Raw genomic sequence first — 13,425 nt, 5'->3', positions numbered from 1 at the left:
TGCGTACGAAGATACAGACTCCTCGCCCAGCTCCCGTGGCCGCGACTCGCGCCCTGGGTGGACTTGCGTGCGCGCGGTAGCTAGAGTGCTTCGGCGTGACTTCGCTTTGTGTTTCCTGTACCATAATGACATCAGGCTTGCGGGTGAGGTGCTTGAGGTGCTGTTGTAGTAGTGCTTTTTTTCTTGTGTAACCATTGCAATTCCAATGCCATACCAGATCTTTTACTGGGGCAGTCATTGTGGAAATTGTCCAGGCATGGATTTCTGGATGACGGGCTGCATTAGTAAAACTTGGTGCTGGGCTAGCTGGTGAAGCATTTCTTTGAAACAGGTCAGCGCTCATCTCTGTCGTGTCGCCGTTCTCTCGCCGTGTGTTTGTCTTTTTAGCGCTGACCTGTTTCAAAGACGGGCTGCATTTTCTGGTGATCTCCACTTAGTCCAAGGTGCGTCATAAACATTTGCAGTTGTGCTTGCACCTGCATCATCAAAGTTTGCATGTTCTGGCACGTCTGTTCGAGTTTCGAAAGGCGTTCGTTGGTCACCTTGCTGAATGCTTCAGAGCGGTCTTCCAAGTTGTCAAGTCGCGCTAAGATCTTTCGGTCCTTGGCAGCCTCGAGTGCTCGTCGTTTGGGCGTCGGTTCCGTATCACTTGGGTGAGCCCTGGGATCTTGTTCGGGCACGGATCCCTGGGTAACGGGTTCCGCCGGCGGCTGGTCTCGGAGTTGCGGTTGTGGCGGCGCTGGTTGCGGTTGTTGCTGGAGTGCGAGGAGTTGGTCCAGCTTCTCATCGATGCTCTTGTTTGTGTGTTCAAGAGCAGCGATCTTCTGCTTGAGTTACTCATTCTCCGCACGAAGGGCCTTGACGGCAGCGTTCTCCACGGAGGGTTGTCGCTCTGGCATCTTGGCTTCCTTGAGGGTATCTGCCCAAAAAATACGTTCTCTAGTTTGTGACGGTTTTCGGTTACGACTCAAACTTCACTCACTATTAGAACGTTACCTGCTACTGCCGCGTGTTTCCGACCGTCTTGTGCACGCGACCGAGGTTTGCCGCAGTGGTGGGAAGTCGGCTTCCCGTTCTGGGAGACGGTGCAGCTGCTGGCTGTGCAAGTCGTCCATCTTCCGATTACATTGTCTGCGCTTGACAACATAGGGCACATTGAACATGTTTGTGCACTCCCGGGCGCCGGTCACGTGTTGGCCACCGCCCAGCTTGCATTTAGATTTACAATGACGTTCGTGATCCGCGTTAGGGTTAGCTTCACCGCATGCAAGGCAAACTCTAGTATCAGGAAATGGGCACACATCGCTTCTGTGTCCGACTTTTCCGCACTGTCTACACATATCGAAATGCTTCCGATACAGTGCACACCGCAAGAGGGTGAGGCCATATTTCACATAATTAGAGATCTTGAGTCCTTCAAACAGAACAATTACTGTTGTCGTATTTCCCAATTCTGTGTGCCTTAATTGCCAGCGGATTGGCCGGGTTTACAATATTATGATTAATCTCGGATGGGGAGTCTTCAATCGCTCCTCCTCTTATTACTCCTTTCACTCTATCCTCTTGTTCCCCCTGATAAGTACTGACTTCATTTCATTTATTTCATTTATTTCATCCTTAAAGGCCCGAAGGCATTACATAAGGAGGGGCTTACAAATGGGTTTGTGTAAATGCACTCATGATGAAAACATAGGCACAATGAAAATAACACTGAAACTGTAAACACTAAAAAAACACTAAAAAAGGAGGATCAAGTGGTTACAAAATGGTAAGCAAAAAATTAAAAAATAAAAGAAAAAAGCACAAAAATACAAGAAAAAGTACAGGGCAATTACAGGTTCACGTGTTCTGAAAATGACTAGTGAGTTTCGCGCGAAATGTTTTGCGATCGTTGCATGAAACTATGTCGTTTGACAGGGCATTCCAATGGGTTATTGCGTCAGGAAAAAAACTGCTCATTGCTAAAGTACGGCTCTTGATGCTGGCTATGGGGTGGCTGTGGCTGAGGCGACTGGAAGTTCGGATTTGTGGTTTCAGCAGGTGGTGATTTGACGTCGGATGGTAAAAAAAGCTGTGTAGTAGGCAAAGGCGTGAAATAATGCGGCGTGACTCAAGTGTGGGGAGGGAGATAGAACGTTTGAGTTCAGTGATGCTAATTTCTTTAGTGTATTCAGAGGTGATAAAACGGGTCGCGCGGTTTTGGATAGCTTCAAGTTCGGTGGTGAGGTAGGCTTCAGAGGGATGCCAGATGGATGATGCATATTCAAGTTTGGGACGAACAAATGTTAGGTAAGCAAGTTTTTTTACTTCGGGAGATGCTGACTTGAGGTTACGTCGTAGATAACCTAAGACACGGGAGGCATCTGAACATATTCTTTGGACATGGTTTACCCAAGATAGTGAAGATGTCAGATGCAATCCAAGATACTTATATGACGTTGTTGGGACAATCGTAACTGAGTTTATATTGTATGAATGATGAATAACTGCGCGTTTTCGAGAGAACGACAACAGTTGGCATTTATCGAGGTTTAAAGGCATCAGCCATGTGTCGCACCATTTGGCTATTGTGTCGATATCTTTTTGTAGCAGGTGACTATCGGTGAGATCACGAAGGGGGCTGTATATTAGACAGTCGTCCGCGAACAGTTTTAATTTGGTGCTTGTGTTTAATGGAAGATCGTTGATGTAAATGAGGAATAGCAGTGGGGATAAGCCAGCCCCCTGTGGGACACCTGATGATACATCGGTAAGGGATGAGCGGTAGCCATTGCATGACGTGAATTGCATGCATGCGTCCTTTTAAGAAATGATCAATCCAGGTTATTAGGTTATGGGGAATGCCTAGGGAGGAGAGTTTTGCGAGCAGGTGCGAATAAGGAACACGGTCGAAGGCTTTGGACAAGTCTAAAAAAATAGCGTCTATTTGAAGGTTATTGTCCATAAAGTGTAGGATGTCATGAGTGAATTCCGCCAACTGTGTTTCACAGGAATAGTGTTTTCGAAAACCGTGTTGGTGGGGATAAAAGAAGTTAATTGAATCTAGATGGCTCATTAAGTTGGACGATATAACATGTTCAAGTAATTTTGAAGGAATGCTGGTTAACGAAATGGGACGATAGTTAGAAGGATTTGTGCGGTCACCTTTCTTAAATATTGGAATGATTTCAGCTATCTTCCAGTAATCTGGGACTTCTGCGGATTCCAATGATTGGGTAAAAATTAGATGTCGGATAAGGCTTGAGATTGAACTAGTATTTTTCAGGAGTTTACTGTTTATATTATCGCAGCCAGCTGATGATGAAGTTTTGAGAGAACTGATTAAGTTCGCTATTCCTGCCGGTGTGACTGTGACTTGTGGCATGGGTATTGCGGCAATGGCTGGCAAAAAATTGGGGCTGCTAGTTGTTGAGGAGAACACAGAACAGAAGTAATTATTGAGAATTGCCGCGCACATATTACTGTCTATGGGCTCACGGTCTGCGTCAAGAAGCTAAATTCTACAGGATCGCAGTTTGGGGGAGAGAATACGCCAGAATTTATTAGGGTTTGTTTGGAGGATAGAATGTAAGTCGGAAGAAAAAAAATTGAATTTGGCGGAGGATAATTTTTCATTGTATTCTTTAGCGCATTGATGGTATCGCTGTCAAGTTTCAGACAGGTTATGCAAGTTAGCCTTACGATAAAGACGCTTTTTCCTATTAAGAAGCCTTTTCAGGTCTCTATTGAATCATTCGTTGTTATGATCGGATTTTACAAGGAAGGACGGAATGTGTGGGTTTTTCAATGTGAGCATTGTAGTTTTAAAAAGTTCCCAGTTGGCATTGACCGAGCGAGCAGAATAGGATTTAACAAAAGAGTTATAAAATTCTGATAATGCAAGGTTATTGGCATCGAAATTCGCCCTTTTGTAGTCGTTTATTATCTTTCTCGTTGGGGACCGCTTTGTGATGGGCAATGATAGGCGGATGTGAATTAGATTGTGATCGCTAATGGCTGGTAATATGGTTATGCCTTTAACGTCATCGGGGGAGGTGGTCAGAAGTAGGTCAAGAATGTTACTTCCTCTTGTGGGGCATGTAATGACTTGGTGTAAGTTGTAGTCAAGTGTTAGATCAAGGAAGCGTTTTGATTCGTTGGAAGGTGATCCATTAAGCACTGAGAGTAAGGGCCAGCTAATGTTAGGGGAGTTAAAGTCGCCGAATAAATAGACGGGAGAACTTGGAAATTTATCTTTGATGTCGTTAAAAGCACGGCTCAGCGCGTCACAGAAGGATGAATCACTATCAGGTGGCCGATAGCAAATACCGAAAACGACTTTTTTTGCCCTGTCATTCACGGATGCCCACGTGAGTTCAAGGGTGTCGTCACTAAAGATATGAGACGAAGACAAGGTGTTCTTGATGGCTTTGAGAACGCCTCCGCCTTTCTTGTTTTTCCTGTCATGCCAATATATTGTGTAGTTAAGGTTGGGGGAAAATATTTCACTGTCTCTAATATTGTCGCTCAGCCAGGTTTCAGTGAGTAGCACGACTTCCACTTCAATATCAGTAATGCAACCTTCGAGTCTGTCTCGTTTAGGGATAATGCTCCGGATATTCGTGAACGCAATATTCACGTCGAGGTATAGTGATGGACGCTGTGTAATTACGGGTGAAAGTACTTGTTGTTTGGCGCGTCATGTATCGCTTAGTTGGGTGTTTGCGGAGGGTAGTCTTGCGTTTTTGCGGACGCTAGCTGCTGAGTTTGGGCTTTCCAGAACGCTATCAGTGTCAGCGTTATAATAATAGCATTTGCTGTCTACGTAAAGCTTGTCAAATTAAAGCTTAAAGGCACGCTTTTTTTGGTCTAACGAACTCAAGCAGCTTTGAACGTGCTTGGCGCGTAGGAAATTCAGTCTTCTCTTATGGCGTAGTTGGTCCCTTTAAGTTTCCGCCCATGGGAAAGAATGTTCTCTTTTGTTTTGAACTGTGTAAATTTTACGATAATGGGGCGCTTTTTGCCGTCGGAGTGACTTCCAATACGGTGGGACGTTCGATGCTACTCCGGTCTAGTTGAACGTCAAGGTGATCTGCGCAAAGTTGAACAATTTTGTTTTCTGATTCGGTCCATGATTCGGTGTTTGTGTCGTCAAGGCCCAAGAAAAGCAAGTTGTTGCGGCGCATACGGTTTTTGGTGTCGATGTTAGCAGCTTTTAATACTGCGATCTCGCGTTGTATGTGGTCTGTCTCTTTAGGCGTTTTGTCGGTATTCGGTGAGTGTTCTGGTGATTCAAGATTCGCTAGACGGTTGCTTAAAGCGGCTGTTTGTTTTTCGTGCGAGACTTGAGTCACACCGAGGTTAGCTATTTTTAAGCGGAGTGCTGCAAAACTTTCTTCTAGTCGGTGAATGCGGGCCTCAATAGGTGATGGTTCTTTAGGCGTGCCAGGGCCAGGGTTGAGTTCGACGTCACCAAATAGTAACAGCATGATTTGTGACAGGTAATTGAAAGCTAGAATATCAGTGAGCATGCGAAAAACATCGCGCCACTTCGAGTCGTAGAGGCACGACACCGTCACTAAAAAACGTTTACTACTGTGGTATTGTTTGCAATGGTTAAGATAACTAACCTGAAACATCAGGAGTGCGGGGAGCATTGTGCGGCGACCGGTGTCGTGCCCCGAGTGGACCGGGTGGTTTTGCTGGTTAAGTAGGGTAGCGTTGAGTCCAGTGGTTGATGACGTAACCGGTAGGGATGGTTTCCAGATGGGGACGGCGATTATCGTCGAGAATGGTACGTCTCGAGCGTGGAATAGGCGGCATTTGGTCCAAAATTCCGGGCCGCTGCGGTGTGATCATCGGAGGGCGGGAGATCAAGGCGGCACCACGTGCAAGCAGGTGGCCAGTACGACAGCAGCTGAAACATACGGAGTGCGGTGAGCATTGTGCGGCGACCGGTGTCGTGCCCCTGAGTCTTTCCTCCTATAAAGAGTCCTCGCATCCTGAGAAACAACCCTGCACGACGTTGTTCTGGGGTACTCACAACGATGATATTTTTCGCTACATTGGTGTAAATTGTGTCTTCAGCTGGCTTCCATTTTCGGTACACCTGCCGCTGCAATAATGGCCGACATGATGATCGAAGCATCCGTTCTGGTTATATTGAGTCCGCCACGTTGTCTCACAATAATCTTGATGTCGTCTTTCGGCATTATCGATGGCATACGTCCTGCCTTCGTGACTGCTGCCGCGACTCTTCTGGCATAATTAACATGATCTCGCTACCTAGGTTGATGGTTAGTTGAAGAGGACTCACCAACTTTCGAACCGACGTCGACTTGCTTGGCTGACATGTCTGAGTTCGTCCACCCCACTGTATCATTGAAAATAAGATCTTCGCCTTGGGCTACAACACTCATTCTTCCTTCATGGCCGCCAAGTTGCAACTCCAAAATCTTGCTTTCCGTCATTCATTGGCATACTAATCTCCATCGCTGTGTCCATCTGGGTCTTGATGCTCGTTGAATAGGCCTAACGGCTTGGCCCGGCTACCGGGGCCGAACCGCCCAGAGCCATACCCGTGCTAAGCCTACTGGTAGGCTTAGCGAAAACCACACGTGAATCGAGAGGAAATCGTCCGCAAAATGAGGAAATTACATGCCACTTGGGCAAATCTCGACTTAGTCGGTATCGGATACCGTTCAGCAGGCACTGGTAACCACGAAAACTTGCTACTCAATAGTTAGCACTGCGAAAACTATCATAATAGTAGAAGCAGATGAGAGACACGTCCGCTCCCTTCGATGACCGCAGCGCCACACCTTACAAAGCACGATCAATGACATAGACAGCCCGCGGGCAGAACGACCAATCCAAAAATTAATATGCAGAAAATTAAAGTATGTTCGAGAGTCTCTTAAGGAAACATCAGTTTACAATTGGCAGCGAGGCTCTGGAAGTGGTAAGGGAACACGTCTACTTAGGGCAGGTATAGTGACCACCGATCCCGGATCAGGAGAGGGAAATAACTAGAAGAATAAGAATGGGGTGAAGCGCATTTCGCCGGTTCTCTCAGATCATGATTGGCAGTTTACCGATATCCCACAAGAGAGAAGTCTACAACAGCCATATCTTACCAGTACTCACCTATGGGGCAGAAAAGTGAAGGCTAACGAAAAGGGACGAGCTTAAAGTCAGGACAACGAAGCGAGTTACGGAAAGGAAAATGGTAGGTGTATACCCTTAAGGGACAGGAAGAGGGCAGAGTTGGTCAGAGAATAAACGCTGGTTAATAACATCCTAGTCGAAATCAAGAGGAAGAAATGCACTTGGGCATGGCATGTAATGGGAAGGCAAGATAACCGCTGGTCCTTAAGACTGACGGAGTGGATACCAAGAGAAGGCATGCGTAGCAGGGGGCGGCAGAAGGTTAGGTGGGCGGATGAGACCGAAAAGTTCGCGGGGATAGGGTGGCCGCAGCTGGCACATAACAGAAACCCACTCACCGATTTCGTCGCTGAGTATCTGGCGACGCGTGTCGCTCGGGAAGAGCAACACGGGACGCACTAGCCCCTCCGGTGGCAGCAGCTGCCATCTTAAAGCAGTGGCGCATCGCTTAGCAGCTGCACCACTGCGCCATGAGTTGTATGAGGACGCCTAGTAATCTATGAACGCAAAGCATACGAGAATGGGCCATACCGCATATATGGGCATCAAACAATTAACGCTATCCCTTCATACCCTTCAGGCGGATATTAAGCGTCCCGTCCAGTTTTAGTGCACGAGCACTAAGGCCCGCACTCACCGATTTCGCCTATCTTTGACTGAAGCCTGCTTGACCTTGATAACCGAGCCTCGAGCCGAAACCGAAGTAATTGCGCATCTAATTCGCATTTGGCCTTACCGCGCTTAATCGTCCGCCATTTTTTTTTACCTGATTGCTTTGACTCCTCAGCCTTCTGCTTCAGCTCAGTGTTGCGTCCAACTGATTACCGAGGCTGACGTTAGCAGGGCTCTACGAGACCTAAAATGTCCTTTTCCTGGCTTTGGCTCTTATAACAGCATTAAAAAAAATCTATCACTTCTGCTACGCTTCCCAGTCTGTGGAAGAGAGCGCGTATAGCTCTCGATTTCAAATCTGCAGGCGCAAGAACAAATGCAGCAAGCTACAGACCTTTTCCCCTCCTTTGCGCTGCCAGCAAACTCTTGGGATCCGTGCTGCACGCAGTCCTGTCCGTTGCAGTAAAAAGCACACTGCTCTCTCAACAACGTGGTTTTTGGCATGGCCGGTCTACTATACCACCAACGTTGCATGCTTTATGTTGAAAGCCTCCGAGGCACTGCTTGAAAGGGGGCAACTCGACGCCATGCACTGCGACCTCAGCTACGCGTTCGATACTGTCAACCACCCACTGCTAATACAGAAGCTGTCCTTGATGGGGTTGGAGATGCATGAGTGTTTTGTCCACTTCCTAAGGAGCTGCCTTGAAGAACGCGTTTGTTACGCCAGCGTTAATGGGCAGAAATCCTCCTTCAGTTACTTCGCAACCTCAGCGGCTTGTTCTTCGACCCCTCCTCTTTTTTTTTTATTGTAGCAGGAGCTACACGAGGCTACCAGTCGAGCATTTCGCGGTACATGGGAGAGGAAAGTTGTGCGCATGCGCCGTTATCGTGGCAACCGAAGAGGAGCAAAGTGCGGCGTGCGCTTCGCCGTCGCCGCGGCCGCGCGCCCGTTCCACCGTGAAAGCCGAGAGTGACGTCACGCGGATGAGCAGTTGTGCGCATGCGCCGATACCATGGTAACCAGAGAGACCCCACAACTGCGCCGCGTTCTTCGTCGCCACCTCGCCACACGCCGCTCTATCACCCGAACCCCGCGTCGCATGCCCAGGATTGCGCATAAAAGCCGGATATGCAGTGGGCGTCTGTATCACGTTTGACATGCATGCAGAGAAGGAGAGTCCAGCCGCTGCTAAACGGCGGTATAGACGAGAGATTAACTCTTCCGATCCTGGGGTTGTCGTCTGGCAGTTGGCTTGAACCAAATAAGAACGCTGGAGTCTGTGTGTACGTGAAACAAGGTATCACCGCTGTCAGACATCTCCCTTCGATCGCGGTGAATAATGGTGAAGCCTGCTGTGTTCGCCTTCTGAAAAGCGGCATTATCTGCGATTTAGGGCTCCCATTCCTCTGAAGTAACTTTCATCATGCGTTTATCCTGTTCGTTATTTGTATTGTAACAAAGTAGTGCATTGTAAAACAGGGCATGCTGATAGCGATCGACCAACCAGTTGTAGATGTCCCAGATCGGACCTCTTTATACACCACAGTAGAAATGGTTCAGGGCGACCGCGTGGATGGAACTGAGTGCGGAGTGCCCCACGAAGATTTTACTAAGGTGGCGTTTATGGGACCAGAAACAACGGAAGACGCCTTCGAACACCCACGGTACCACACGAATGTGGATTTTGTGGTAACGCGTCGTTGGCGCAAATCTGGCAGGACTTGATTTGGACCCACTCACTGATTCAGCCTGAGATACGAGAACTTCGCGACTGCCAGAAATTAATTCAAGTTCTTGAAGGACTCAGGACTGAGTGCAAGGTTGTGAACTATCAGTGTGTGCCCTGTGTACAATGCAAGTATTGGCCAACGGACATGTGGGAAAGTGGTTATCTCCCTTTTCTCTCTACCCTTTCTATCTCTCCCTCCGTACCCCTTCCCACGTGTAGGGTAGCATACCGGCCTTCTCTCGTCAAGACAATGACGGAGAAGGCCGACCTGCCCCTGGTTGACGTCAGTGCTTTAAATGCGATTTAGCTGTATCGCAACCCTAAAGCAGCTCGTCGGCAGCAGGCTTCCGTCGGGGCGCACATGACCGCGCTGAAGAGCTAGGAAAGCAACTTCGAAGCTGCTCTGAATAAGCAGACGCGCAATCCTCAGTTATTGAAGAAATAAACGCCGATTTTGTGTACCTTTTGTGACGTTCCTTGTGTGTGCTACGAGGGTCCGCGCTCGACGGCGCGGCGTAGACGGAGCCCCCAGTGGCGGCAAAAGCACTCAAGGGAAAGCAATTCAGCTGGAAGAGAGGAGATCGGCGACAGCCGGGCTCGTTTGGGAAGCAGCCAGCACACATGTTTCTACTGTATATGGCTGCAAACAACTTGAGTGGGATTGCTTTCGGGCCTGCCGCCATGGACCGCACGGAGAAGACCCAGGTGACAGCTGCGTCCAATTACCGAGCCATACTCGTTGAGAGTGAACGACCAAAACGAAGGGGTTTAAGCACAACCGGACCCCCTTTCCATAGTGTCGGCACGTGTCGAACGCCGCCGCCGCGGGGAGACGGGCGTTATCTTCCCCAATTGCCGTGACCGTGCCGGGGACAAAGGGCCTCGTTTCGGCGGGCCTGGCCCCGTGACAAGACGGCGGGCATCATCACCAACACTCCCGAGCACATTCTAGGACAAGGGACCACTCTCCCGGCCTTTTAGTGACCTCGCGTTCCGGCCTTGAGTGGCGAGTGTCATTTGATGGAGAACGGAGGTCGGTGACCCGCGGGAACCGTCAGCGGGCCAGAGACCGTCTACCACAGCCGATGCTGCCTCGACGACAACCTTCTTTGCCTCGGACTCAACATGTGACGGGGGCGAGACCATAAATGCGGTGGTGTGTTTGTGCGCCCAAGTGAAAGCCCTAGGCCCCTCTCACTCCGGCGTGGGCGTCCTCAACCTAGGGAATGTGGGGAATAAGAAGGATATAAAAATCGGCAAGGGGTACGGAAGAAAAAACGCTCAGGACGACATCGTTCGCCAAGGGGGCCTTCAGCGCCGAAGCCCGACGGCGTGCAGCTTCTGCCAGCAACCGTTCAAGCTCAACTCCGGAGCCCCTCCATCGTCCCCATGAAGTCGTCGGCACGTAAGCTCGGACACCCCAGCCTCTGATGTATAATCATAATCTTGTATAATTATTGAATATATCTGTTTGTTTAAACTGAGCCATACGGTGTCTCTTTGCGTCTCCGTCCCGTGTGGACCTGCGCATTATGGGGGTCGTCACACTGGTGTCAGAAGTGGGGTCTCAAAAGCAAATGTTCTCTGAATACTGCGACATTCATGACTTCAAAATTGTGATCAAAAGGGAATCACGGGACTGATTGTGGGACTTTTACCCCCATTTGAGAGGCTTGAGGCACCGGAGGGCTTGAGCGAAAAAAAAATGTCTGTATCTGAGGGAGCTCCCACTCCACAGCCGTCGCTCGGAGCAAGCATGCTGGCATTAGGAAGCGTCATTCCGACGTTTACGGGAGATAAGACAGGGGTTCCAATCTGCGATTTCTTTTCCATGCTAGAAGAGATTGGGAAAATGAGGGGATGGTCCGATGCTCAAAGGCTGGGAACGGCGAGGTGTAAGGTGGCAGGAGCTGCTCATGATTTTGCATGGCGAGACGAAAAAGTAAAATCCACAAAATCATTTGCGGAATTTAAGAAGCTCGCGTTTGAGCATTTCGACACTGAACCACGTCACGTGCGGGTACAGAGGTTCCGTGACGCCGGACAGATGGTAGGGGAGGACGTGCGAACATTTGCGTCGCGGCTTCAGCGCTTAGCACGCGATACGTTAAGCAGGGAGGAGGAAGGAGACCAGCTAAAGAAGAAATACGCGGAGGATCTACTTAAAAAGGAAATGACCGCTTTGTTCGTGGCTGGTCTGCAAGACCCCGTGCGCCGGTTCGTGCTCTCGCGCAAGCCGAGCAATTTCGACCAAGCCGTGGCGGCCGCATTGGATGAGGAACGAAATGAGGCGTTAACGACAGCCGCAGCGAGAGTACACGTCATAGAGAGAGCGGTGCTCAACCCTGAGGTTGCTCTCTTGACAGAGCGATTAGATCGCTTAGAACAGCTGCTATCTCAGCAGGTGGAACGCCAGGTTGAAGCGCGCGCTCAACAGCGCCCATTCGATGGAAACCGGAGACCGCCACAAAGCTACAGGCGCGGTATGCGATATTTTGAAGAAATCGTATGCTTCGCTTGCCAGGGTCGCGGACACATCGCCAGGTTCTGCCAAAACGTGCGCCGTGGGGAGCCACAAAGAGAAGCAGGCGAGACACGCCCTAAGCAAGCCCACAGCGGGGCTCCAGATACCGAGACAAAAAACTAGATAGTCCTCCCCATCCTGAGGAGCGTGGGGAGAGAGCAGTGGATGATGAGGTGGTGGTAGTTTGTGTGGCTGACGAGGCATGCCCTGTTGTGCGTTGCAAGTTAAATGGTTGTTGCATGGAATTGTTGATAGATACGGGGTCAAAGGTGACATTGATTAAGCAGAGCAGTTTTAACACGCTTCGAAGGAAGGGGGACCGCGAGGTGTTGGAAGCGTCTGGTGGTATGGCAACCAAATTTGTAGGCATAACGGGGGATCCTCTTGGCATAAGTGGACTCCACCGGTTACACTTCTCTCTCGGCGGAATTGCATTGGAGCACCCCTGCTACGTATGCCCGGACACGGTGTCTCTGCCAAACGGAGTGTCAGGTATATTAGGGCAGGATTTTTTCAGAAAAGGGAAGGTAGTAGTCTCATTCTCTGAGGAAGAGGTTAATGCGGGCGGCTCAAAAGTTCCGTTTTTGAACAGGAGAGGGGCTGAGATTCGCATTACCGATATTGACACCCGTCAAACAGTGGGATCATGGAGAAGGCATATTCGCGGGTTGCCGTCAGGCTGGTCGATGAGGCGGTCGTCCTTCCTTGGTCGGAGCACATTTTGTACGCGTGTGTGCCTTCAGATGTAGAGAGCGGCGCCGTGGGAGTGCTTGAGCCGGTCGACTCTCTCAGCAATGGCCTGAAGGCAGCCGCGTGCCTCGTGACAGTTAATGACGCCCACAGAGTGCCCCTACGGGTGGTTAACTGTAGTCAGCAGCCACTGAGCCTTCCCAAGAACAAAACATTGCCTTTGTTCACCTCTGCGATAGAGAAACGTGAGCCCACCGATACGGTACTCGCAACTGTAGAGCATGCTAGTCCTTCGGCAGCTCTAAAGGCGTCGTTCGATCTTTTTCACGTAAAATACAGGGAGAAGGAGGCTCTGGCTGGTTTGCTGAACGACTACTCGGAGGTATTCGCCGCGTCCAACCTGGATTTGGGCTGCTGTGGCGTTATAAAGCACAAGATAGAAACCGGCACTTCATCGCCCGTTTACCAGCGTGCGTACAGGATTCCTTACTCCCAACGTGAGGAGATGGAGCGGCAGGTGCAGGACCTGATTGATCGCGGCATTGTCGAACACTCAAAGCCACCCTGGTGAGCACCAGCATTATTGGTGGAAAAGCCAGATGGCTCGTATCGATTGGTAGTGGACTACCGCAAACTAAATGCCGTAACTCGCATCGATCCATACCCCATCCCTAATATACAGGAGACGCTTTCTCAGCTGGGCTCTGCCAGGTACTTCAC

At 49.6% G+C, this 13,425-nt stretch overlaps 1 pseudogene; it reads right to left on the bottom strand.

Annotated features, from left to right (window-relative positions):
• Nucleotides 1–992: 992 nt before the first annotated feature.
• Nucleotides 993–6,555, bottom strand: LOC144105519 (uncharacterized; annotated as a pseudogene).
• Between the last annotated feature and the right edge of the window lie 6,870 nt (nucleotides 6,556–13,425).

Source organism: Amblyomma americanum, chromosome 1 (genome assembly GCF_052857255.1).
Source record: "Amblyomma americanum isolate KBUSLIRL-KWMA chromosome 1, ASM5285725v1, whole genome shotgun sequence".
Lineage (NCBI taxonomy): Eukaryota > Metazoa > Arthropoda > Arachnida > Ixodida > Ixodidae > Amblyomma > Amblyomma americanum.
This window is presented reverse-complemented; position numbering and strand designations above follow the sequence as displayed.